Source organism: Dendropsophus ebraccatus, chromosome 4 (assembly GCF_027789765.1).
Source record: "Dendropsophus ebraccatus isolate aDenEbr1 chromosome 4, aDenEbr1.pat, whole genome shotgun sequence".
Lineage (NCBI taxonomy): Eukaryota > Metazoa > Chordata > Amphibia > Anura > Hylidae > Dendropsophus > Dendropsophus ebraccatus.
In genome coordinates, this window is record NC_091457.1 from 166,714,831 (window position 1) to 166,740,924 (window position 26,094).

The 26,094-nt window shown below is 50.3% G+C and overlaps 1 protein-coding gene across 4 annotated transcripts in view; it reads right to left on the reverse strand.

Annotated features, from left to right (window-relative positions):
• BCAR3 (BCAR3 adaptor protein, NSP family member) overlaps window positions 1-26,094 on the reverse strand; it is a 133,210-nt gene that overhangs the window by 19,356 nt on the left and 87,760 nt on the right. The window contains exon 1 of one of the 4 annotated variants that reach the window (XM_069967708.1): window positions 11,029-11,112. The exons of the other annotated variants lie outside the window; for them this stretch is intronic. The gene's annotated coding sequence lies outside the window, so the exon portion shown is untranslated. Of the gene's footprint in view, window positions 1-11,028; window positions 11,113-26,094 lie in introns of those variants that run through there. 4 annotated transcript variants of the gene reach the window in all.

The following is a 26,094-nucleotide window of genomic DNA, read 5'->3' on the forward strand; positions in this document are numbered from 1 at the left end:
AGAAATTTAACACAGTGCTCTCTGCTGCCACCTCTGTCCGTGCCAGGAACTGTCCAGCAGGAGAGGTTTTCTATGGGGATTTGCTGCTGCTGCTCTAGACAGTTCCTGACATGGACAGAGGTGGCAGCAGAGAGCACTGTGTCAGACTGGAGAGAATACACCACTTCCTGCAGGACATACAGCAGCTAATAAGTACTGGGAGACTTTAAATAGAAGTAATTTACAAATCTATATAAGTTTCTTACCAGTTGATTTGAGTTCCCCATTAATTGAATGTGGGCGAGTATCTGCTTGTTGTCCAGGGAAAACATCATCAGTAGTGACTGCCCCCCTGTAGTCCGCTCCCCTGTAGTGATTGCCCCCCTGTAGTGACTGCCCCACTGTAGTCCGCTCCCCTGTAGTGACTGCCCCCCTGTAGTGACTGCCCCACTGTAGTCTGCTCCCCTGTAGTGACTGCCCCCCTGGAGTCCGCTCCCCTGTAGTCCGCTCCCCTGTAGTGACTGCCCCCCTGTAGTGACTGCCCCCCTGTAGTCCGCTCCCCTGTAGTGACTGCCCCCCTGTAGTCCGCTCCCCTGTAGTGACTGCCCCCCTGTAGTGACTGCCCCCCTGTAGTGACTGCCCCCCTGGAGTCCGCTCCCCTGTAGTGACTGCCCCCCTGGAGTCCGCTCCCCTGTAGTCCGCTCCCCTGTAGTGACTGCCCCCCTGTAGTGACTGCCCCCCTGTAGTCCGCTCCCCTGTAGTGACTGCCCCCCTGTAGTCCGCTCCCCTGTAGTGACTGCCCCCCTGGAGTGACTGCCCCCCTGTAGTGACTTCCCCCCTGGAGTCCGCTCCCCTGTAGTGACTGCCCCCCTGGAGTCCGCTCCCCTGTAGTGACTGCCCCCCTGGAGTCTGCTCCCCTGTAGTGACTGCCCCCCTGTAGTCCGCTCCCCTGTAGTGACTGCCCCCCTGGAGTCCGCTCCCCTGTAGTGACTGCCCCCCTGTAGTCTGCTCCCCTGGAGTCCGCTCTCCTGTAGTGACTGCCCCCCTGTAGTGACTTCCCCCCTGGAGTCCGCTCCCCTGTAGTGACTGCCCCCCTGGAGTCCGCTCCCCTGTAGTGACTGCCCCCCTGGAGTCCGCTCCCCTGTAGTGACTGCCCCCCTGGAGTCCGCTCCCCTGTAGTGACTGCCCCCCTGGAGTCCGCTCCCCTGTAGTGACTGCCCCCCTGGAGTCTGCTCCCCTGGAGTCCGCTCTCCTGTAGTGACTGCCCCCCTGTAGTGACTTCCCCCCTGGAGTCCGCTCCCCTGTAGTGACTGCCCCCCTGGAGTCCGCTCCCCTGTAGTGACTGCCCCCCTGGAGTCCGCTCCCCTGTAGTGACTGCCCCCCTGGAGTCCGCTCCCCTGTAGTGACTGCCCCCCTGGAGTCCGCTCCCCTGTAGTGACTGCCCCCCTGGAGTCCGCTCCCCTGTAGTGACTGCCCCCCTGGAGTCCGCTCCCCTGTAGTGAATGCCCCCCTGTAGTCTGCTCCCCTGTAGTGACTGCCCCCCTGGAGTCCGCTCGCCTGTAGTGACTGCCCCCCTGGAGTCCGCTCCCCTGTAGTGACTGCTCCCCTGGAGTTCGCTCCCCTGTAGTGACTGCCCCCCTGTAGTCTGCTCCCCTGTAGTGAATGCCCCCCTGTAGTCCGCTCTCCTGTAATGAATGCCCCCCTGTAGTCCGCTCCCCTGTAGTGACTGCCCCCCTGGAGTCCGCTCCCCTGTAGTGACTGCCCCCCTGTAGTCTGCTCCCCTGTAGTAACTGCCCCCTGGAGCGACTCCTCCCCTGTAGTGACTGCCCCCCTGGAGTCCGCTCCCCTGTAGTGACTGCCCCCCTGGAGTCCGCTCCCCTGTAGTGAATGCCCCCCCTGTAGTCCGCTCCCCTGTAGTGACTGCCCCCCTGGAGTCCGCTCCCCTGTAGTGACTGCCCCCCTGGAGTCCGTTCCCCTGTAGTCCGCTCCCCTGTAGTCCGCTCCCCTGTAGTGACTGCCCCCCTGTAGTCCGCTCCCCTGTAGTGACTGCCCCCCTGGAGTCCGCTCCCCTGTAGTGACTGCCCCCTGTAGTCCGCTCTCCTGTAATGAATGCCCCCCTGGAGTCCGCTCCCCTGTAGTGACTGCCCCCCTGGAGTCCGCTCCCCTGTAGTGACTGCCCCCTGTAGTCCGCTCTCCTGTAATGAATGCCCCCCTGTAGTCCGCTCCCCTGTAGTGACTGCCCCCTGGAGTCCGCTCCCCTGTAGTGACTGCCCCCTGTAGTCCGCTCTCCTGTAATGAATGCCCCCCTGTAGTCCGCTCCCCTGTAGTGACTGCCCCCCTGTAGTCTGCCCCCCTGTAGTAACTGCCCCCCTGGAGCGACTCCTCCCCTGTAGAGACTGCCCCTGGGAACCGTGCAGCCCTAAAAACCTGATGCATGCCCCCCTACCCATAGCCATAGGTCGGCTTCACGTCTCCTTGCGGGTAGATAAAGTCTTTGGACAATTTTAACAGTAAAATACCGTAAATACGATCTGTCCTGGTAGAGATCTCTCTGGTCGCCCCCATACCCTGCAGCACATACGGCACCTGTACCGATCCCATGGGTCAGGTAGAGCGATGTCGGGGACAATATGCAGGGAGTAGTTATCGAGGGTATTTCTCGTTTTATGGTGGCTGTAAAATGTAACGTGTGTCAGGAAGACAAAGGCCGCCGTCTGTCTTCTCAGTGCTGCGCGGCTGTAATGAGAGCTCCTCCATTGTCTCAGGATGAGCGCGAGGACTCCGGGAGAGGAAAGTCTCACATTCTTATTATCAGATGCTAAAAATGCTGAGAAAGTTCCTAGGAATGTGTCCCGGAGGTCAGAAGATGCCAGCTGTCCCTCCAACTAACACAACACTCAGGCCGGGGTCTGACCGCACACATCCCGGACTACCGTACACCGGATATTCTCACACCGGACTACGCTACACTGAATATTCACACACCGGACTATGGTACACCGAATATTCACACACCGAATATTCACACACCGGACTACGGTACACCGGATATTCACACACCGGACTACGGTACACCGGATATTCACACACCGGACTACGGTTCACCGGATATTCACACACCGGACTATGGTACACCGGATATTCACACACCGGACTATGGTACACCGGATATTCACACACCGGATATTCTCACACCGGACTACGCTACACTGAATATTCACACACCGGACTACGGTACACCGGATATTCACACACCGGACTACATCACATTGGATATTCACACACCGGACTACGGTATTCCGGATACTCACACACCGGACTACAGCACATCGGATATTCACACACCGGACTACGGTATTCCGGATATTCACACACCGGACTACGGTATTCCGGATATTCACACACCGGACTACGGCACACAGAATATTCACACACTGAACTACGGCACACCGGATACTCACAACCCAGACTACAGTACACAGGATTCTCACATACCGGACTATGGTACACCGGATATTCATATCCCAGAATACAGCACACCGATTACTCACATCCCGGACTGCGGCACACTGGATACTCACATCCCGGACTGCGGCACACTGGATACTCATATCCTGGACTATGGCACATCAGATATGACAATTCACGGCCATGGCGCCATAGCAAACAACTAGAGGGCCGTTGCGTCTTATGATCCATGAATGGTTCGTTCCTATCCTGTGATGTCACACTGTACATGAGGATCTTTCCTGTGCATATAATTCACCAGCTGTTATAGCGCGGCCTATAATCACTCTAATCACTAAGCTATGAGATTTCTGAGTTTCCACATCTCATATACTGTTACAGTGATCAGTCTCCTATACCACCACTGCCTCCTGATACAGTGATCAGATACCATCGCCATATCATTGGCTCCTGTTACAGTGATCAGTCTCCTATACCTTTGCTGTGTCATTGGGTCCTGTTATAGTGATCAGTCTCCCATACCTCCGCCATGTCATTGGGTCCTGTTATAGTGATCAGTCTCCCATACCTCCGCCATGTCATTGGGTCCTGTTATAGTGATCAGTCTCCCATACCTCCGCCATGTCATTGGGTCCTGTTATAGTGATCAGTCTCCCATACCTCCGCCATGTCATTGGGTCCTGTTATAGTGATCAGTCTCCCATACCTCCGCCATGTCATTGGGTCCTGTTATAGTGATCAGTCTCCCATACCTCCGCCATGTCATTGGGTCCTGTTATAGTGATCAGTCTCCCATACCTCCGCCATGTCATTGGGTCCTGTTATAGTGATCAGTCTCCCATACCGCCGCCATGTCATTGGGTCCTGTTATAGTGATCAGTCTCCCATACCTCCGCCATGTCATTGGGTCCTGTTATAGTGATCAGTCTCCCATACCTCCGCCATGTCATTGGGTCCTGTTATAGTGATCAGTCTCCCATACCTCCGCCATGTCATTGGATCCTGTTATAGTGATCAGTCTCCCATACCTCCGCCATGTCATTGGGTCCTGTTATAGTGATCAGTCTCCCATACCTCCGCCATGTCATTGGGTCCTGTTATAGTGATCAGTCTCCCATACCTCCGCCATGTCATTGGGTCCTGTTATAGTGATCAGTCTGCCATACCTCCGCCATGTCATTGGGTCCTGTTATAGTGATCAGTCTCCCATACCTCCGCCATGTCATTGGGTCCTGTTATAGTGATCAGTCTCCCATACCGCCGCCATGTCATTGGGTCCTGTTATAGTGATCAGTCTCCCATACCTCCGCCATGCTATTTGGTTCTAGTACAGGAGACATATCTGTAGCGCGATGCATTCGCCATTATCAGAGGTTTGGGTCTGTGGAGCTACAATACTTCTTCTCAGTCTTACTGCCTTTTCCATAGAGAATACACAGTGTTACACGGCCAGTACACGTCTCATACGTCGGGTTCCCTTTTATGTGACATTTACCACTTCCCTGTGATCCATTTACTCTGCGTTTTATATGTGGATTTATACTTAGTCGTGATCGTCTGGGTCACGACTTTATCTCCTTGGCCGACTCTCGTGTAACGTCCTTCAGCTTTCCTTGGGTGTTCTGTCTCTGGTCCATTACCCCAGATGATCCGATATGGGGGACGGTAGTCGCCTCTAAGCCACATTCTTCCAGTTGTTGACCCCTGAAGTTTAGGGGCAAAAGACGTGGGAACTGGATGAGCGGTATGTCCAGACCGGGACATTGTAGATCCTAATGAAAGGCCTAATAAGAGGGGGGGAGGGGGTGGGCGACTGCCGGAGTGTAATAACAACTATAACGTAATAACTCGTTCTGCATTCCACAACTCCACCGCTCAGATTATAGAGCAGCCCGCTGCCGGTCGTGAGAAGCCGCTGCTCCTCAGACCTCGGACGGCATTTTACTTCATAATTCTTTCTCCGATATGTAATAGATACAGCTGGACCGGGAGGAAGCAAAAATATACAAGATCTGAGCGAGGATAAAAATACACGGCCGAAATGTGAAGGATCAGCCGGCTGGATATAGCCGAGCATCTGTGGGAGAACGTGTCCCAGGAAATAGAGGCAGGGGTCACCCATGGTGCACCCACCCCCATAGGACTTACAGTTTAGGGTCACCGCTCTTATAATACATAACACTTCCCATAATAACTGTATATAAAGAAGCTGCCAGGAAATGGAGAGAGCTATATACCCTGATAGGGAATAATGGAGGGGAGCGGCTGTGCAGGACACTCATCTAAGGCCGAGGTCACACTGCTGCCTTAAAGGGGTCCTCACAAGATGAAACCTTATACCTTATGCACAGGTACGGAGGTCCCTTGTCGTCGTCCCCCCATCCCCCCATGCATCCTCTGCACTCCGCTAACAAGGGGCCCCAGTGGTCAGACCCCCACTGATCTACAGAATAGGGAATGCCATTTAATTCTGGGATCGGCTCCTTATGTCCTGATCAGGAGTAGTTATGATGTAATCCTCCACCAGAAGGCCGCAGACTATGACACTGTATACATATACTCCCAGAAGGGAACCCCCTGATGATGTAAGCGACCATATATAGTTATTGGACCTTCTCTAGTGATGTCATATTTTGGGTCTGTAGCATCCCTGTCTTCCCTCCCTCCTCCTCTTCCTCGCTCCAGGGTGGTGGTATTGCTGACAGCCGACCAACACACATATATATATATATATAAATACTGTGTCTGTCTGCGGTACTGCCCCCCTGCGTGGAGCTTAGGACGAGGGCAGGATGGGGGATCTCTGCTGTAAAACACATACCTGGCACAGCGTCATACAGTAATAAGGTATACACATAACAGATATGACTTTTTACCAGAATCCTATTGGATAAAATAGTAGTTACTTCTTTGCAACCCATTGATGTTTACCGACCAAACAAGATGTTTTTCCGTCCCGTCTGGCAATGGAAGCCCAGGGACGCGTTTACTGAGCGCACCGAGAGCTTTTCCAGGCTACATGACGGATGTATCACACAAACACAATGCAAACCCAACGTAATAGTCAGAACGGGAACCCAACCCACTCACCCACTGCCTGCAAAGTCTACTGGTGTAATGATTCTATTCCCCTGTAGAGGCGCCATAGCAGAACTGCAGGATAAACGACACCATGTATTTCCTATACTTTACCACCTCTTTAAAGGGAACCTAAAATATATATATATAATATATATATATATATATATATATATATATATATATATATATATATATATATATATATATATATATATATACACACACACATACACATACCGGGGGTGTTAATGCACTGACTATACCATCCCGGCACACAAACACTAAATCCCAAGCACCTGGCTATTCACTAGATGACAGATATTACACAGCGTTATACACTTCTAGGCGGTGGTATACACTACTAGGCGGCGGTATACACTCCTAGGCAGTGGTATACACTTCTAGGAGGCGGCATACACTAATAGGCGGCGGCATACACTTATAGCCAGCGGTATACACTTCTAGGTGGCAGTGTACACTTCTAGGCGGCGGTATACACTTCTAGGCAGCGGTATACACTTCTAGGCAGCGGTATACACTTCTAGGCGGCAGTATACACTTATAGACGGCGGGGGGACTGGGTGTGCAGCAGTACTGACAGGGCGGGGGACAGGGGTGCAGCAGTACTGACAGGACAGAGGACAGGGGTGCAGCAGTACTGACAGGGCGGGGGGCAGGGGTGCAGCAGTACTGATAGGGCGGGGGACGGGGGACAGGGGTGCAGCAGTACTGACAGGGCGGGGGACAGGGGTGCAGCAGTACTGACAGGGCGGGGGACAGGGGTGCAGCAGCACTGACAGGGCGGGGGACAGGGTGCAGCAGTACTGACAGGGCGGGGGACAGGGGTGCAGCAGTACTGACAGGGCGGGGGACAGGGGTGCAGCAGCACTGACAGGGCGGGGGACAGGGTGCAGCAGTACTGACAGGGCGGGGGGCAGGGGTGCAGCAGTACTGATAGGGCGGGGGACGGGGGACAGGGGTGCAGCAGTACTGACAAGGCGGGGGACAGGGTGCAGCAGTACTGACAGGGCGGGGGACAGGGGTGCAGCAGTACTGACAGGGCGGGGGACAGGGGTGCAGCAGCACTGACAGGGCGGGGGACAGGGTGCAGCAGTACTGACAGGGCGGGGGACAGGGGTGCAGCAGTACTGACAGGGCGGGGGACAGGGGTGCAGCAGTACTGACAGGGTGGGGGACAGGGGTGCAGCAGTACTGACAGGGCGGGGGACAGGGGTGCAGCAGTACTGACAGGGTGGGGGACAGGGGTGCAGCAGTACTGACAGGGTGGGGGACAGGGGTGCAGCAGTACTGACAGGGTGGGGGACAGGGGTGCAGCAGTACTGACAGGGTGGGGGACAGGGGTGCAGCAGTACTGACAGGGCGGGGGACAGGGTGCAGCAGTACTGACAGGGCGGGGGACAGGGGTGCAGCAGTACTGACAGGGCGGGGGACAGGGGTGCAGCAGTACTGACAGGGCGGGGGACAGGGGTGCAGCAGTACTGACAGGGCGGGGGACAGGGGTGCAGCAGTACTGACAGGGCGGGGGACAGGGGTGCAGCAGTACTGACAGGGTGGGGGACAGGGGTGCAGCAGTACTGACAGGGCGGGGGACAGGGGTGCAGCAGTACTGACAGGGCGGGGGACAGGGGTGCAGCAGTACTGACAGGGCGGGGGACAGGGGTGCAGAAGTACTGACAGGGCGGGGGACAGGGGTGCAGCAGTACTGACAGGGCGGGGGACAGGGTGCAGCAGTACTGACAGGGCGGGGGACAGGGGTGCAGCAGTACTGACAGGGCGGGGGACAGGGTGCAGCAGTACTGACAGGGCGGGGGACAGGGGTGCAGCAGTACTGACAGGGCGGGGGACAGGGGTGCAGCAGTACTGCCCGGGCGGGGGACAGGGGTGCAGCAGTACTGACAGGGTGGGGGACAGGGGTGCAGCAGTACTGACAGGGCGGGGGACAGGGGTGCAGCAGTACTGACAGGGCGGGGGACAGGGGTGCAGCAGTACTGACAGGGCGGGGGACAGGGGTGCAGCAGTACTGACAGGGCGGGGGACAGGGTGCAGCAGTACTGACAGGGCGGAGGACAGGGGTGCAGCAGTACTGACAGGGCGGGGGACAGGGTGCAGCAGTACTGACAGGGCGGGGGACAGGGGTGCAGCAGTACTGACAGGGCGGGGGACAGGGGTGCAGCAGTACTGACAGGGCGGGGGACAGGGGTGCAGCAGTACTGACAGGGCGGGGGACAGGGGTGGAGCAGTACTGACAGGTGCAGTAACAGAAGCTGCAATCTCTGGATGCTTAGACTCAGATTTCCGATGTCTTGTAGTTTACCGCTCTGTATAACTGAAGTGTGTCGGCACGAGCACAGTGAGGATGAGCTGAAGGCTACAAACACTCGAACACAACATCCCCACAGCGACTCATACATAACTACAACTCTCATCATGCCAGGCCAGCCTGTGGGTTTGTAGTTGGGGGCACTGCCTTGTGTGATCATTGTATAATACAACACAGAGGGGACATCGGAGACTCAGAATAAAAGGAAGCGTCTCGGCTTTTCCGGCATATTTGGGGATTTCTTCCCAGGCTGCGCACGCTCCTAAATACTTGGATATTCTCTCCAGGGACAGGACGGACGCGCTCATATGGAAGAGACTCTGGGAATCATATAATGGCGTCTCCCCAGGACATTATTACCCCTAGTGGTCACATTGCTGCCGTTCTTCTTGTGTCCAGGCATAGTGGGGGCACCAGTATAAGGGCAGGAGTTGGGGATTGGGGCAGGTGAGTATTGTTTATTTTACGCCCCGAGTTGGTCGCTGCTAGAACATGTTTCAGGCTACATTAATGATTTATACGCATCCTATACACGTCTATATACATGCCATGCCTCATATGTGTTCTGGTTCCCCAACGTGTATAGGTAACGTCATATATTCCCATATGGAAACTGCGTCAGAAAGAAGAGGCAGCAGGTAAAATACACCGGTGAGATCTGAGGCTTCCCTCACAGTTCTCCGGTCTATTATTCCATGTGGATCTATTCTTGTACTGAAAGAGTAGTAGATACTTGGAGAAAACTTCCAGCAGATGTGGTAGGTGAATCTACAGTGACTGTAACCTGCCTGGTATATACATATATCTATTAGATACCTACTATAATAGTAATATAAGGGGGACTAGATGGAGCCGGGTCTCCTCCTGCCGACAATCTTCTATTTATATCAGAGAATCCCTTTAAGCTATTGGTCGTAGAAGCTGAAGGATCTGTACGTTGCTCTACAACCTTACATACCACTGTATCCGAGCCATGTATCTAGACAGTCACAGGTTTTTGTTTTTCATGTGTAATCCGCCTATAAATCGCGTCCTATTGAGTCCAATAAATTACGCAACAATGTGGAGAAAGGGCAGAGCAACCAATCAGATGACAGCTTTTATTTGTAAGATTTTACTGTAAAGTGAAAGCTGGGATGTGATTGGTTGCTATGGGTCTGACATATCCCCCATAGTGTATTCTCACGGAAAGACGTGATCGTCACACATATTACCCCTCCATTTCTTCATGTAACATCAATGAAACACCCCAAATACTCCAAAAATCCAATAAATGTCACACACCCCAACAAATGAAAGGTCACTAAAACGTGCAGAGTTACCCCTGCCCTGGGTCGTACCCACAATCATTACCCCTGCGCCGGGTCGTACCCACCATCCCTCACAGTGAGGAGTTACCCCTGCGCTGGGACGTACCCACCATCCCTCACAGTGAGGAGTTACCCCTGCGCCGGGACGTACCCACCATCATTCACAGTGAGGAGTTACCCCTGCGCCGGGACGTACCCACCATCCCTCACAGTGAGGAGTTACCCCTGCGCCGGGACGTACCCACAATCATTACCCCTGCGCCGGGTCGTACCCACCATCCCTCACAGTGAGGAGTTACCCCTGTGCCGGGTCGTACCCACCATCCCTAACAGTGAGGAGTTACCCCTGTGCCGGGTCGTACCCACCATCCCTCACAGTGAGGAGTTACCCCTGCGCCGGGTCGTACCCACCATCCCTCACAGTGAGGAGTTACCCCTGTGCCGGGTCGTACCCACCATCCCTCACAGTGAGGAGTTACCCCTGTGCCGGGTCGTACCCACCATCCCTCACAGTGAGGAGTTACCCCTGTGCCGGGTCGTACCCACCATCCCTCACAGTGAGGAGTTACCCCTGTGCCGGGTCGTACCCACCATCCCTCACAGTGAGGAGTTACCCCTGTGCCGGGTCGTACCCACCATCCCTCACAGTGAGGAGTTACCCCTGTGCCGGGTCGTACCCACCATCCCTCACAGTGAGGAGTTACCCCTGTGCTGGGTTGTACCCACAATCATTACCCCTGTGCTGGGTCGTACACAGTGACAGATATAAGTTTATATTACAGGGTGAGATGATGGGATGAGTAGTATGGGTGATGCCGCCATCATCCGCTCTCGGCAGGTCCTTCTTACCTTTACCCCGATGACAGACTTGCGCTGGTAGAAGCAGCACACAGCGGCGGTGACGCTCTGGAAGACATTACAGAAACAATCCTTGGACATCTTCAGGTCTTGTGTGATCATGCGGGGAGGAGGTGAGGTGTGAAGTGCTGTCCCCCTGCTGTGTCGCTGCTGCCTCCCTCGTTACAATGTGTCAGCGTCCTCCCAGCTCTGACATCTCATCCAGCAGGACATGTGTCGGGTTTGTTTGCTCAGATGGAGCAGCGTCTCGGGACTTTCTCCTCTCCGCTATGCTCGTCCTCCTCGTCATTCCTCTTACTCACCAATGAAATTCTAACCCTCTGAGAAGCCCTCACAGCTGAGCCCCCCGGGGGGGACACACCATGACAGATCCTCAGGCTCTCAATGACATACCTGAGGCACCATGCCCGGGTCATGACTGTCAGCGGGGATAGTCCTCAGTCCAGGAGTCACGGTGCCAGCAAGGGCGGGCATCACCCAGAATAGAGCCTGACCCCCAGTCCACTCAGAGGGGAGAAGTCACCGTCACATGAGGGCGTTATATGTCTCTGTATTCCAGCCATAATGTTACTCTATGGGATTATTCACATGGGACAAATAACACACACATATAATACATACATAAAACATACACATACAACACACACATACACATATACACACACTACACATATAACAAACACATATAATACACATATATAAGATATATATATATCATATAACACACACATATAACACATATAATACACACATAAAACATACACATACAACATACATACAACACACACATATACACATAACAGACACATATAATACACACATAAAACATACACATACAACATACATATAATCTACACATATATACACTACACATATAAGACACATAATACACACACATACACTACACATATAACAGACACATATAATACACATATATAAGATATACATAACACACACACATATAACACACATATAATCTACATATATAGCACACATATAACAACATATAAAACCTACACAAATAACATACATAGAATACACACATATAACACACACATATAACATATAATACACACATATAACATATAATACACACATATAACATACATACAACAAACATATAACATATAATACACACATATAACATATAATACACACATATAACATACATACAACATATAATACACCCATATAACATACATACAACATACATATAATATATAATACACCCATACTGTAGGGCGACTCTATGCAGGTAGAGGAACACCCACTGAAGTCTATAGAAGGTGATTAACATATCAGTCCATCTCCATGTGATGTACACTGTATCCGTATCTCATTTGTATCTAATCTGGATGTTGTGTATATTGGCCCCTCTATTGATGGTGATATGACATATATACAGTATGAGGGTCTCTCAGTATTTGGGGGTCCTGTATATCGGCCCCTCTCTTGATGGTGATATCACATACACTCACCGGCCACTTTATTAGGTACACCTGTCCAACTGCACGTTATCACTTAATTTCTAATCAGCCAATCACATGGCGGCAACTCAGTGCATTTAGGCATGTAGACATGGTCAAGACAATCTCCTGCAGTTCAAACCGAGCATCAGTATGGGGAAGAAAGGTGATTTGAGGCCTTTGAACGTGGCATGGTTGTTGGTGCCAGAAGGGCTGGTCTGAGTATTTCAGAAACTGCTGATCTACTGGGATTTTCACGCACAACCATCTCTAGGGTTTACAGAGAATGGTCCGAAAAAGAAAAACCATCCAGTGAGCGGCCGTTCTGTGGGCGGAAATGCCTTGTTGATGCCAGAGGTCAGAGGAGAATGGGCAGACTGGTTCCAGCTGATAGAAAGGCAACAGTGACTCAAATAGCCAACCGTTACACCCAAGGTAGGCAGAAGAGCATCTCTGATCGCACAGTACGGCCAACTCTGAGGCAGATGGGCTACAGCAGCAGAAGACCACACCGGGGGCCACTCCGCTCAGCTAAGAACAGGAAACTGAGGCTACAATTTGCACAAGCTCATCGAAATTGGACAGTAGAAGATTGGAAAAACGTTGCCTGGTCTGATGAGTCTCGATTTCTGCTTGAACATGACAATGAGGTCACTGTACTCCAATGGCCTCCACAGTCACCAGATCTCAATCCAATAGAGCATCTTTGGGATGTGGTGGAACGGGAGATTGGCATCATGGATGTGCAGCCGACAAATCTGCGGCAACTGTGTGATGCCATCATGTCAATATGGACCAAAATCTCTGAGGAAGCTTCCAGCACCTTGTTGTATCTATGCCACCAAGAATTGGGGCAGTTCTGAAGGCAAAAGGGGGTCCAACCCGTTACTAGCATGGTGTACCTAATAAAGTGGCCGCTGAGTGTATATACAGTATGAGGGTCTCTCCGTATTGGGGGGTCCTGTATACCGGCCCCTGTATTGATGGTGATGTCACATATATACAGTATGAGGGTCTCTCCGTATTGGGGGGTCCTGTATACCGGCCCCTGTATTGATGGTGATATGACATATATACAGTATGAGGGTCTCTCCGTATTGGGGGGTCCTGTATACCGGCCCCTGTATTGATGGTGATATGACATATATACAGTATGAGGGTCTGTCTGTATTGGGGGGTCCTGTATATCGGCCCCTGTATTAATGGTGATACCACATATATATACAGTATGAGGGTCTCTCCATATTGGGGGTCCTGTATATTGGCCCCTGTATTAATGGTGATACCACATATATATATATACAGTATGAGGGTCTCTCCGTATTGGGGGGTCCTGTATACCGGCCCCTGTATTGATGGTGTTATCACATATATATATACAGTATGAGGGTCTCTCAGTATGGGGGGTCCCCCGTATACCCTATCTTGTTTGCCTGTCATTAGGGGCCTCCCCATGCCGCCTCTCGCAGGATCCTGTGATAATTTACAGATCTGGGTAAAGTCGTCAGCGTTTGCTTAGCTGCTAAATGACAAACAGAGACCCCAAGTGTCATCAGGGTGTGAGACCACCTATAGCCGCCCCGGCCTCTGTATACTGTATATACTGTATGGGGGAGACACAACGCATCCTCACTGCTTACAGACTATTCAGACGGGAGAGCAAAGGATGAGCAGTATATATATATATATAGAGAGGATGTATGCATATACAGTGTATGTGTTCCATCCTTCCCCATATCCTATATACAGTATATAATGTGTTCCATCCTCCTCCAGATCCTATATACAGTATATGTGTTCCATCCTCCCCCTGACCCTATATACAGTATATAATGTGTCCCATCCTCCTCCACATCCTATATACAGTATATAATGTGCTCCATCCTCCTCCACATCCTATATACAGTATATAATGTGTCCATCCTCCTCCACATCCTATATACAGTATATAATGTGCTCCATCCTCCTCCACGTTCCCACGCCTGCCAGCCTTCTCTCACCGCTGCCTCTCCTGGGTGCAGCCATTTATTATGGGAGAATGTGATGTTTACTGATTACAATGGAGAAAGTCATAACCAGCGGCAGAGAGGATGATGAGGCCGGGGTGGAGGGGGCCGGGGTGGAGGGGGCCGGGATGGAGGGGTCTCTGGTATCATTAGTCTGGGAACAAGGAGCAAGAGCCGCCAGACACAAAACTGAAGGAATTCCATGTAAACAGCCGAGAATGTGAGGAGACATGGTACAAGACTGCAGCAGCCGCACAACTACTACTCCCAGCATACCCCAATATTATAGAATAGAAGACAGCGCTCTTCAGGGGTCGCACAACTACAACTCCCATCATACCACCCAGCACAGCGCTCTCCAGCTGCAGAACAACTACAACTCCCATCATACCATCCAGCACAGCGCTCTCCAGCTGCTGCACAACTACTACTCCCATCATACCATACAACATGATGGTAATTGTAGTTATGGAGCAGATGGAGTCCCTCAGGTTGGGGATCACTGAGTCCATCAGCTGCTATTGGCTGCATGAGGCGCTAATCTCATCAAACCTGATGGGAATCTGTAAGAGAGACGAAAACAGCGTCTCCAAAGCAATGTGAACAGAACCCTATTAAACGACAAATGACAGCAACGATCAGCCGACATCGTTTATGTCGGCCGATCATTGTCTTCTATTATACAGGAATCGTTTCGTGTAAGAGGGTATTTACTGTATGGACTAAAAGATGTCTGCAAATACTGCAAAGTGTAAAGCTGCTCTTGTATATGCATCACTGAGATGGCGGTGTATATGCTGCACGGAGATGGCGGTGTATATGCATCACTGAGAGGGCCGTGTATATGCTGCACGGAGATGGCCGTGTATATGCTGCACGGAGATGGCCGTGTATATGCTGCACGGAGATGGCGGTGTATATGCATCACTGAGAGGGCCGTGTATATGCTGCACGGAGATGGCCGTGTATATGCATCACGGAGATGGCCGTGTATATGCTGCACGGAGATGGCGGTGTATATGCTGCACGGAGATGGCGGTGTATATCCTGCACGGAGATGGCGGTGTATATCCTGCACGGAGATGGCGGTGTATATCCTGCACGGAGATGGCGGTGTATATCCTGCACGGAGATGGCGGTGTTTATGCTGCACAGAGATGGCGGTGTATATGCTGCACGGAGATGGCGGTGTATATGCATCACTGAGAGGGCGGTGTATATGCTGCACAGAGATGGCCGTGTATATGTTGCACGGAGATGGCGGTGTATATGCATCACAGAGATGGCGGTGTATATGCTGTACGGAGATGGTGGTATATATGCTGCACAGAGATGGCGGTGTATATGCTGCACGGAGATGGTGGTATATATGCTGCACGGAGATGGCGGTGTATATGCATCACTGAGAGGGCGGTGTATATGCTGCACAGAGATGGCGGTGTATATGCATCACGGAGATGGCGGTGTATATGTTGCACGGAGATGGTGGTATATATGCTGCACGGAGATGGCGGTGTATATGCATCACTGAGAGGGCGGTGTATATGCATCACGGAGATGGCGGTGTATATGCTGCACGGAGATGGCGGTGTATATGCATCACTGAGAGGGCGGTGTATATGCATCACGGAGATGGCGGTGTATATGCATCACTGAGAGGGCGGTGTATATGCTGCACGGAGATGGCCGTGTATATGCTGCACAGAGATGGCCGTGTATATGCTGCATGGAGATGGCCGTGTATATGCTGCACGGAGATGGCCGTGTATATGCTACACAGAGATGGCCGTGTATATGCTGCACGGAGATGGCCGTGTATATGCTGCATGCGGATTGCCAGATATTCATGACAGAGATGGCAGAGTATATGCTGCACTGAGATGGCCGTGTATATGCTGCACTGAGATGGCGGTGTATATGCTGCACGGAGATGGCCGTGTATATGCTGCATGGCAGGGCGGACATGCTGTACGGCTATCCTGGACCAGTGAGATTCTGCATCTGACTTTTCTGTGGTCCCTTTATTCCTCTTCCAATAGTCTGTTCAGTCCTGATCTGTGAGAACTACAGGCTGCTACACACAGACTACAGGCGGCTACACACAGACTACAGGCTGCTACACACAGACTACAGGCTGCTACACACAGACTACAGGCGGCGACACATGGACCACGGGCTGCTACACATGGACTAAAGGCGGCTACACACAAACCACAGACGGCTACACACAGACTACAGGCTGCTACACATGGACTACAGGCGGCTACACACAGACTACAGGCGGCTACACACAGACTACAGGCGGCTACACACAGACTACAGGTGGCTACACGTGGACTACAGGCTGCTACACACAGACTACAGGCTGCTACACACAGACTACAGGCGGCTACACGTGGACTACAGGCTGCTACACACAGACTACAGACGGCTACACACAGACTACAGGCGGCGACACATGGACCACGGGCTGCTACACATGGACTAAAGGCGGCTACACACAAACCACAGGCGGCTACACACAGACTACAGGCGGCTACACACGGACCACAGGCGGCTACACACAGACTACAGGCGGCTACACGTGGACTACAGGCTGCTACACACAGACTACAGGCTGCTACACATGGACTAAAGGCGGCTACACACAGACTACAGGCTGCTACACACAGACTACAGGCTGCTACACACAGACTACAGGCGGCTACACATGGCGGACATGAGGACCTTGCAGAAGAGAAGTGACAATGAAAGATTCCTATTAATGAACTTATAAATTGGAGTTTGAATCAAAGCCACAATATATCCATCACATGGTCTCCACAACCCGAGCTTCATGGAAAATCCTCCCCGCAACAGCTGAAGACCCCGGGACAGGTGCGGCGTCCGGCAACAAGTCACCGGGAACCAAGAACCTAAAGCAAATGTCAGAAACCGAGAGTCTGGTAAGATATGTGACAGCGAGGGGACATTACGCTGCTGCACAGAATGAGGGGGATTTCTGTCCTGATTCTCCATTCATAAAGAACAGATTTCATCTGCAGAGTTATTTGGTTTTGTTTTTACTAAGAAGGAAGCATTTTTGTCTGATAAGATATATTTCAAAGTTTCTTATATTTGCTTGAGAAGTCTGAAGGGTGTCAGTGACATCCAGAAGAGGGACCAGAATATTCTGAAGTGTGTCAGAGGAGTCTGGAAGGGGAATAGAGGGCTGGAGAGGGGGTAAGTGAGAGTGTGGAAGGGGGTAAGAGAAGTCCGGAGAGGACACAAGATTCTGTGGGGTCATAGAGGAGACTGGAGGAGAACACAGAGGTGGCTGTGGCTTTCTCCCCATTCCCCACTGAGAATCTAGGTAGAGCCAAGCATGCTGGTGTATGCACTGAGATAGTAGTAGTCAGATACATAGTAGTCAGCAGAATAGCTGTATCCACGTTTTCCCCCTAGCGCACTGTGTGAATCCACCCCGTGAACATCAGCGGTCTGACTGACAGCTGGCGGCTTGTGCAGGGTTTCCTTGCCTGGGAGGCTTCCTTTGATCCCTATACAATGGGCTCTATCCCATATAGATGATATAGAAGAGCGCAGCTTCTATCATCCCCAGATCGCGGGACGTTACACAAAGCACAATGCCGCCTCTGTGCAGTAACGGCCGCTCACAAGTGCCCAAATGATGTTTATGAGCCATAAATAGATGAAGACGAGGATAAACCAAAGATTACTAAAATGTCGCGTTTCCGGCCATTTGTAAGGAGCCATTCACATAAGAAAGGGGAAAAGACCCTAATATTCTATGGGAAGGAGGTGCAAGCCAGCGATCCTCGGTGTATATCACATATGTGGCAGAGGACCGGGCGGGGGCAGTGTGGAGTTCTTTAAAACTTATGAGTGATATATATCATTGTGGGAAAAGATTCAGCATAATGTAATTTATTGATTAAAATTACTGAAGTTTCCAAGCTAAAGAGTCCCGTCCATTGAGTGACTCCGCCCACTGGACTCCTTATCACAGAAAGAGCAGGAATCGCAACCAACATTATACTGAATCTTGTCCCACAATGATATATATATATCACTCAGCTCTTTCTGCTCTATAACATGATGCTGATAGGTTCACTGTAAATGATAAAATCTATTGGCGTCCGGCCCAGCTAGACCATCGCAACACTTCAGGGACCTCAACAGGAGATGCTCAGAAGTGCAAATATTCTTAAAGGGGCAATCCCAAGATCAAGTGGAGACCCCACAGTGACACAGTGCTCTCTGCTGCCACCTCTGTCCATATCAGGAACTGTCCAGAGCAGGAGAGGTTTTCTATGGGGATTTGCTGCTGCTCTGGACAGTTCCTGACATGGACAGAGGTGGCAGCAGAGAGCACTGTGTCAGACTGGAGAGAATACACCACATCCTGCAGGACATACATCAGCTGATAAGTACTGGAAGACTGGAGATTTTTACATAGAAGTAAATTATAAATCTATATAACTTTCCGACACCAGTTGATCTGAAATTTTTTTTTGCAACCTACAAAGAACAGGCCATTGTTGTCTGTACTGATTTGGGGTGATGCCCCATGATGCAGTCTATTTTCCCTCTCTGGACTCTCCCGACCTCACTATGGGGTGAATGAGGTGATGAAGCCTCTGACCTTCTGTACCCTGCCCGTATCTAAGGCCGCATGTATCTAATGGGGGGCTTTATTACTAAGTGAATACATTGGGTCTGTGACTATTTTTGATGATGATTCATTGGCCTCAGCCAACGAAAACATTAACCCCGGAACGGCCACTGGACACGGCGTCTAAAAATACCCCAAATAACATAAGAGGCGGCTGAGCGGGTCACAGACAGTAACAAGCGCCGGCTGTGCGTCCGGGTATTTTTACTCCATGTACAGCGACGCTTCATAGTAGATAAAAAATGCAGAAATGTATGGCAGGGCCCCGGATATAGCGGAGGACACTGCGTCCATTCACACAGCAGATACAGGACATCTGTGGCGGATCTGTACGGAGCCGGCCTCGCTGATCCTACAGATCGTGGACCGCAGAACACGGAGACATTCTGGGGGCCATAGAGAAATAATCCGGTCATATACTGAGTCCCGATACCTGACACCATATTTATAGGAAGTGATACCTCCCTCTAAATGCCCCGTACTCCTGCGCCATATCACCTATAGGGGTACGGACACTATAACAAGGGCGTACATGTGTGGCTGTACCCATACCCTGTACCTGTGTGGCTGTACCCATACCCTGTACCTGTGTGGCTGTACCCATACCCTGTAGCTGTGTGGCTGTACCCATACCCTGTACCTGTGTGGCTGTACCCATACCCTGTACCTGTGTGGCTGTACCAATACCCTGTACCTGTGTGGCTGTACCTATACCCTGTACCTGTGTGGCTGTACCCATACCCTGTACCTGTGTGGCTGTACCCATACCCTGTACCTGTGTGGCTGTACCCATACCCTGTACCTGTGTGGCTGTACCCATACCCTGTACCTGTGTGGCTGTACCCATACCCTGTAGCTGTGTGGCTGTACCCATACCCTGTACCTGTGTGGCTGTACCCATACGCCGTACCTGTGTGGCTGTACCCATACCCTGTACCTGTGTGGCTGTACCCATACCCTGTACCTGTGTGGCTGTACCCATACTCTGTAACTGTGTGGCTGCACCCATACGTTGCACCTGCGTGGCTGTACCAATACGCTGCACCTGCGTGGCTGTACCCATACCCTGTACCTGTGTGGCTGTACCCATACCCTGTACCTGTGTGGCTGTACCCATACCCTGCACCTGTGTGGCTGTACCCATACCCTGTACCTGTGTGGCTGTACCCATACCCTGTACCTGTGTGGCTGTACCCATACCCTGTAGCTGTGTGGCTGTACCCATACCCTGTACCTGTGTTGCTGTACCCATACCCTGTACCTGTGTGGCTGTACCCATACGCCGTACCTGTGTGGCTGTACCCATACGCCGTACCTGTGTGGCTGTACCCATACCCTGTACCTGTGTGGCTGTACCCATACCCTGTACCTGTGTGGCTGTACCCATACCCTGTACCTGTGTGGCTGTACCCATACCCTGTACCTGTGTGGCTGTACCCATACTCTGTAACTGTGTGGCTGCACCCATACGTTGCACCTGCGTGGCTGTACCAATACGCTGCACCTGCGTGGCTGTACCAATACGCTGCACCTGCGTGGCTGTACCCATACCCTGTACCTGTGTGGCTGTACCCATACCCTGTACCTGTGTGGCTGTGCCGGTATCTATACCATGCTCCATGTGCTTTCATTGATCCTTTATTATTCTAGAGGTCGGATATCTGCTCCCCGCCCCATGAAGAAAACAATGCAGGCAGGGAGGCAAAGCAGAAAAGGATTCTGTAAAATCATCAATTATAAGTTACAGCTAAAATTTCACCAAATATCATTATTATGATTTCTATATATTATTCTACATATTATTCTGTATATTATTCTGTATGTACATTATTCTATATATTATTCTACATATTCTGTATATTATTCTGTATATTGTTCTGTATATTATTCTGTATGTACATTATTCTATATATTATTCTGTATATTGTTCCATATATTATTCTGTATATTATTCCATATATTATTCTATATATTATTCCATATATTATTCTATATATTATTCCATATATTATTCTGTATATTGTTCCATATATTATTCTGTATGTATATTGTTCTATATATTATTCTGTATATTATTCTGTATATATATTGTTCTACATATTATTCTGTATATTATTCTGTGTATATATATATATTGTTCTATATATTATTCTGTATATTACGGCGACAATCCATCCTGTAAGAAATAGCATTTTGCAGAATTGATCCCGGGCGACGCTGCTGCATCCATTGTATATAGCGATGTATCAGGTCATCCCACCATATAACCCCACATAACAGTAACACCATATACACTGTATATAGGGAACCCTCAGTCATGTCAGGTCATCCCGCCATATGCAGAATACCACAGTAACACCGTATACATCAGCCTCATGAAGTGTCAGGGATCGGCAGCTTATGGGCTGGTCTGTAGGATAACGCTCACAGCTCCATGTTCTCCGGGTTCCCACAATGTGGATGACGGACGGATGGAAACCAGATGCCGCTTCAGATGCGGTCACTGAGTTATGTAAAAGAAACCGCGGTGGAAAGTTCCACAAGTACTTTACAAGAATAAGAGATGGCAGTATGAGTGAGGGCCAGGAGGTGGCGCTATCAGACAGAGAGAAGAGCGCACCCGCCTGTGATCAGCGCTCCGTGTAATCTATAAGAGCCATACCGCTGTGTTCACATGATGCCAAAGCAGGGAAGAGGAGGAGGATTATATAGGAAAGATGACTGGCTGGTGTGAACAGTGATCATGTCCACATGCAGTTTATATAGCACTAAGGTGGATGGAGCTCAGTGGTAACCTAGAACCTTTAGGAAAGGGTTAACATAGGAAAATATTCACTTCTGGAAAAAGACATTGATGTGGTCGGAGCCGTCAGCGCTGTGTACTGTACGTTCTCCACACTTAGTCATAGGAGCCGCCATAGATCTGACTATCTTATTGCTTTTCCAGCTGTTGTATGTGCCGCGCTGAGTCTGCGGATCTGTCAGTGTCTGTGTTACAGGTCACTGAGTCACCATAATAGTGCACTACAACTACCAGCAAACCAGGGAAAACCTGGCCACATGGGATACGACACCACCATAGTGTTAATAGTAAATCAGATTTATAGTCTGAACACAATAGCTACCGAGTGTAAGGAGCCACTACCAAGTGCACGGAGCCGCTATCGAGTGCACAGAGCCGATACCGAGTGCACAGAGCCACTACCGAGTGCACGGAGCCACTACCGAGTGTAAGGAGCCCCTACCGAGTGTAAGGAGCCGCTACCGAGTGTAAGGAGCCACTACCAAGTGCACGGAGCCACGAACGAGTGTAAAGAGCCACTAACGAGTGCACGGAGCCACTACAGGGTGTAGAGATAAACAACTGAGTGCACAGAGCCGCTACATTGTGTACAGAGCCACTACCAAATGCACGGAGCCACTACCGAGTGCACGGAGCCGCTACCAAGTGCACGGGGCCACTAACGAGTGTAAAGAGCCACTAACGAGTGTAAAGAGCCACTAACGAGTGTAAAGAGCCACTAACGAGTGTAAGGAGCCACTACAGGGTGTAGTGATTAACAACTGAGTGCACAGAGCCGCTACAGCGTGCACGAAGCCACTACCGAGTGCACAGAGCCACTACAGGGTGTAGAGATAAACTACTGAGTGCACAGAGCCACTACCGAGTGTAAGGATCTGCTAATGAGTGTACAAGGCCGCTACCAAGTGTACAGAGCCACTACAGAGAGTATGGAGCCACTACCGAGTGTAAGGATCTGCTAATGACTGTACGAAGCCGCTACCAAGTGTACAGAGCCACTACAGAGAGTATGGAGCCTCTACCGAGTGTAAGGATCTGCTAATGACTGTACGAAGCCGCTACCAAGTGTACAGAGCCACTACCGAGTGCACGGAGCCACTACAGGGTGTAGAGATAAACTACTGAATGCACAGAGCCGCTTCAGAGTGTACAGAGCCACTACCGAGTGTAAGGATCTGCTAATGACTGTACGAAGCCGCTAACAAGTGTAGAGAGCCACTACAGAGAGTACGGAGCCACTACAGGGTGTATGGAGCCACTACCGAGTGCACAGCAGCCCTAACCCTGTGTATGGAGCCACTACATAGTGCACAGAGGCCCTACCCCATGTACGAAGCTGCTACCGAGTGCATGGAGCTGCTACCAAGTGTACGACAGAGCCACTACCGAGTGTACAGAGCCACTACCATGTGTATGGAGCAGATACCGAGTGTACAGAGAAACTACCAAGAGTATGGAGCCACTACCGAGTGAACGGAGGCACTACCGAGTGTATAGAGAAACTAGCAAGGGTACGGAGCCTTTACTGATTGTAGAGAGAAACTAGCAAGAGCACGGGGCCGCTACAGAGTGTGCGGAACCACTACTGGGTGTACAGAGCCACTAACAAATGCACAAAGTACCGAGCCACTACTGAGCTGCACCTGATAGGGGTGAGGATACTGCAGTGTTCACACCAACACCATAACCCCTCCAATCACTGGGGGTACCAGGAGTGGGATCCGGTATCCTTCCCCTCATGCAGTTCTAGAGGATAAGTGATAAGTGTCAGGTGACGCGCTCCACTTCTATGGTTCTGCACTCTTAAGACTTATTTTCCCACATGACGGCGGTGTTGTGTAGCTCCCGATCCTGCACAACTCCCGCGTACACAATACAGAAGGATCCTGATTATTGGCATTTAACTAAAAACCTGGATGTTCCTGGCCGGTGATGGACGTGCCCTACATTGGGTATATTTAGCCACTCGGTTGTTGAGCTCGCAGTCAGTTACTCATTCACAGCCCCGGCTGATCCTTTGTCCCACGAGGGGGGGATGGAGCTTGTCCTGTGGGATGTGCACACACAGGCAAAAAAACCTACAAGCCCAGCTAATACGGCCATTATCCGCCCCGTACACCGCGCTAATCTCACATGGGGACAACGTGCTATTGTTTCAGCAAATCTCTCTCCATGGCTGGTGAGCAGACGGGCTCGGGGCTGCGCCCACTGTGTATACTGCCGGGATAAAGGGGGATTGTGATGCAACAATCACAGGGGAAGCATCTCAGGCCGGGGTTAGCGGTGTGTGTACGGCGCCCAGAGCGCCAAATCCCAGGCACCCAGACCCCGAGCCAGGTCTTACATCGAGGAGCCGCGCTTTACTCTTCGCTCCTCGCACACAGGTCACATACACCGGGAGCCGTCTACGTCCCACAGCTGTATCACCTCACACACAAAGAGATGTACATAAGAGGTGACGCATCTGCCCCAAAATCCAAGGGGGAGATTTGTAAAACATGGTGTACAGTGACACTGTCTCAGTCGCCCCCGGCAACCAATCAGATTCCACCTCTCATTCCTCACAGACTCTTTGGAAAATGAAAGATGGAATCTGATTGGTTGCCGGGGGCGACTGAGCCAGTGTCACTGTACACCATGTCTGATAAATCTCCCCCCAAATTCTCACCTCACAGGGAATAATAATGTGGATTCTGGGCGGATTTATGCACATCTGACCCATGTGGAAGTAGTCTAGAAGGGGTTCTCCAAAATTAATAAAACATGGCCACCTTCTTCCACAAACTGCGCTTCTCCTGTCCTCAGGTTGGGTGTGGGGATCTGCAGCTCAGTTCCATTGACGTAAATGAAGGTGAACAGGGAAGGCGCTGTTTTTGTAAGAAAGAAAATGTGATTTTTCTAATCCTGGATAACCCCTTTAATAACTTATTAAATATATATATACACACATACAGTATGATATGATATATACACCCAGTATGATATGGTATATACACCCAGTATGATATGGTATATACACCCAGTATGATATGGTATATACACCCAGTATGATATGGCATATACACCCAGTATTATATGTTATATACATCCAGTATGATATGGTATATACACCCAGTATGATATGGCATATACACCCAGTATTATATGGTGTATACACCCAGTATGATATGGTGTATACACCCAGCATGATATGGTATATACATCCAGCATGATATGGTATACACACCCAGCATGATATGGTATATACACCCAGTATGATATGGTATATACACCCAGTATTATATGGTGTATACACCCAGTATGATATGGTATATACACCCAGCATGATATGGTATATACACCCAGTATGATACACAGGTATATACACCCAGTATGATACACAGGTATATACACCCAGTATGATACACAGGTATATACACCCAGTATTACATGGTATATACACCCAGTATTACATGGTATATAGACAGTATGATATCGTATATACACACAGTATGATACACAGGTATATACACCCAGTATGATATGGTATATACACCGAGTATTACATGGTATATAGACAGTATGATATAGTATATACACCCAGTATGATATGATATATACACCCAGTATGATACACAGGTATATACAGCCAGTATGATATGGTATATACACCCAGTAAGATACACAGGTATGTACACCCAGTATGATATGTTATATACACCCAGTATGATATGGTATATACACCCAGCATGATATGGTATATACACCCAGTATGATATGGTGTATACACCCAGTATGATATGGTATATACACACACAGTATGATATGGTATATACACCCAGCATGATATGGTATATACACCCAGTATGATATGGTATATACACCCAGTATGATATGGTATATACACCCAGCATGATATGGTATATACACCCAGTATGATATGGTGTATACACCCAGTATGATACACAGGTATATACACAGTATGATATGGTATACACACCCAGTATGATATGGTATATACACACACAGTATGATATGGTATATACACCCAGTATTACATGGTATATAGACAGTATGATATGATATATACACCCAGTATGATACACAGGTATATACACCCAGTATGAT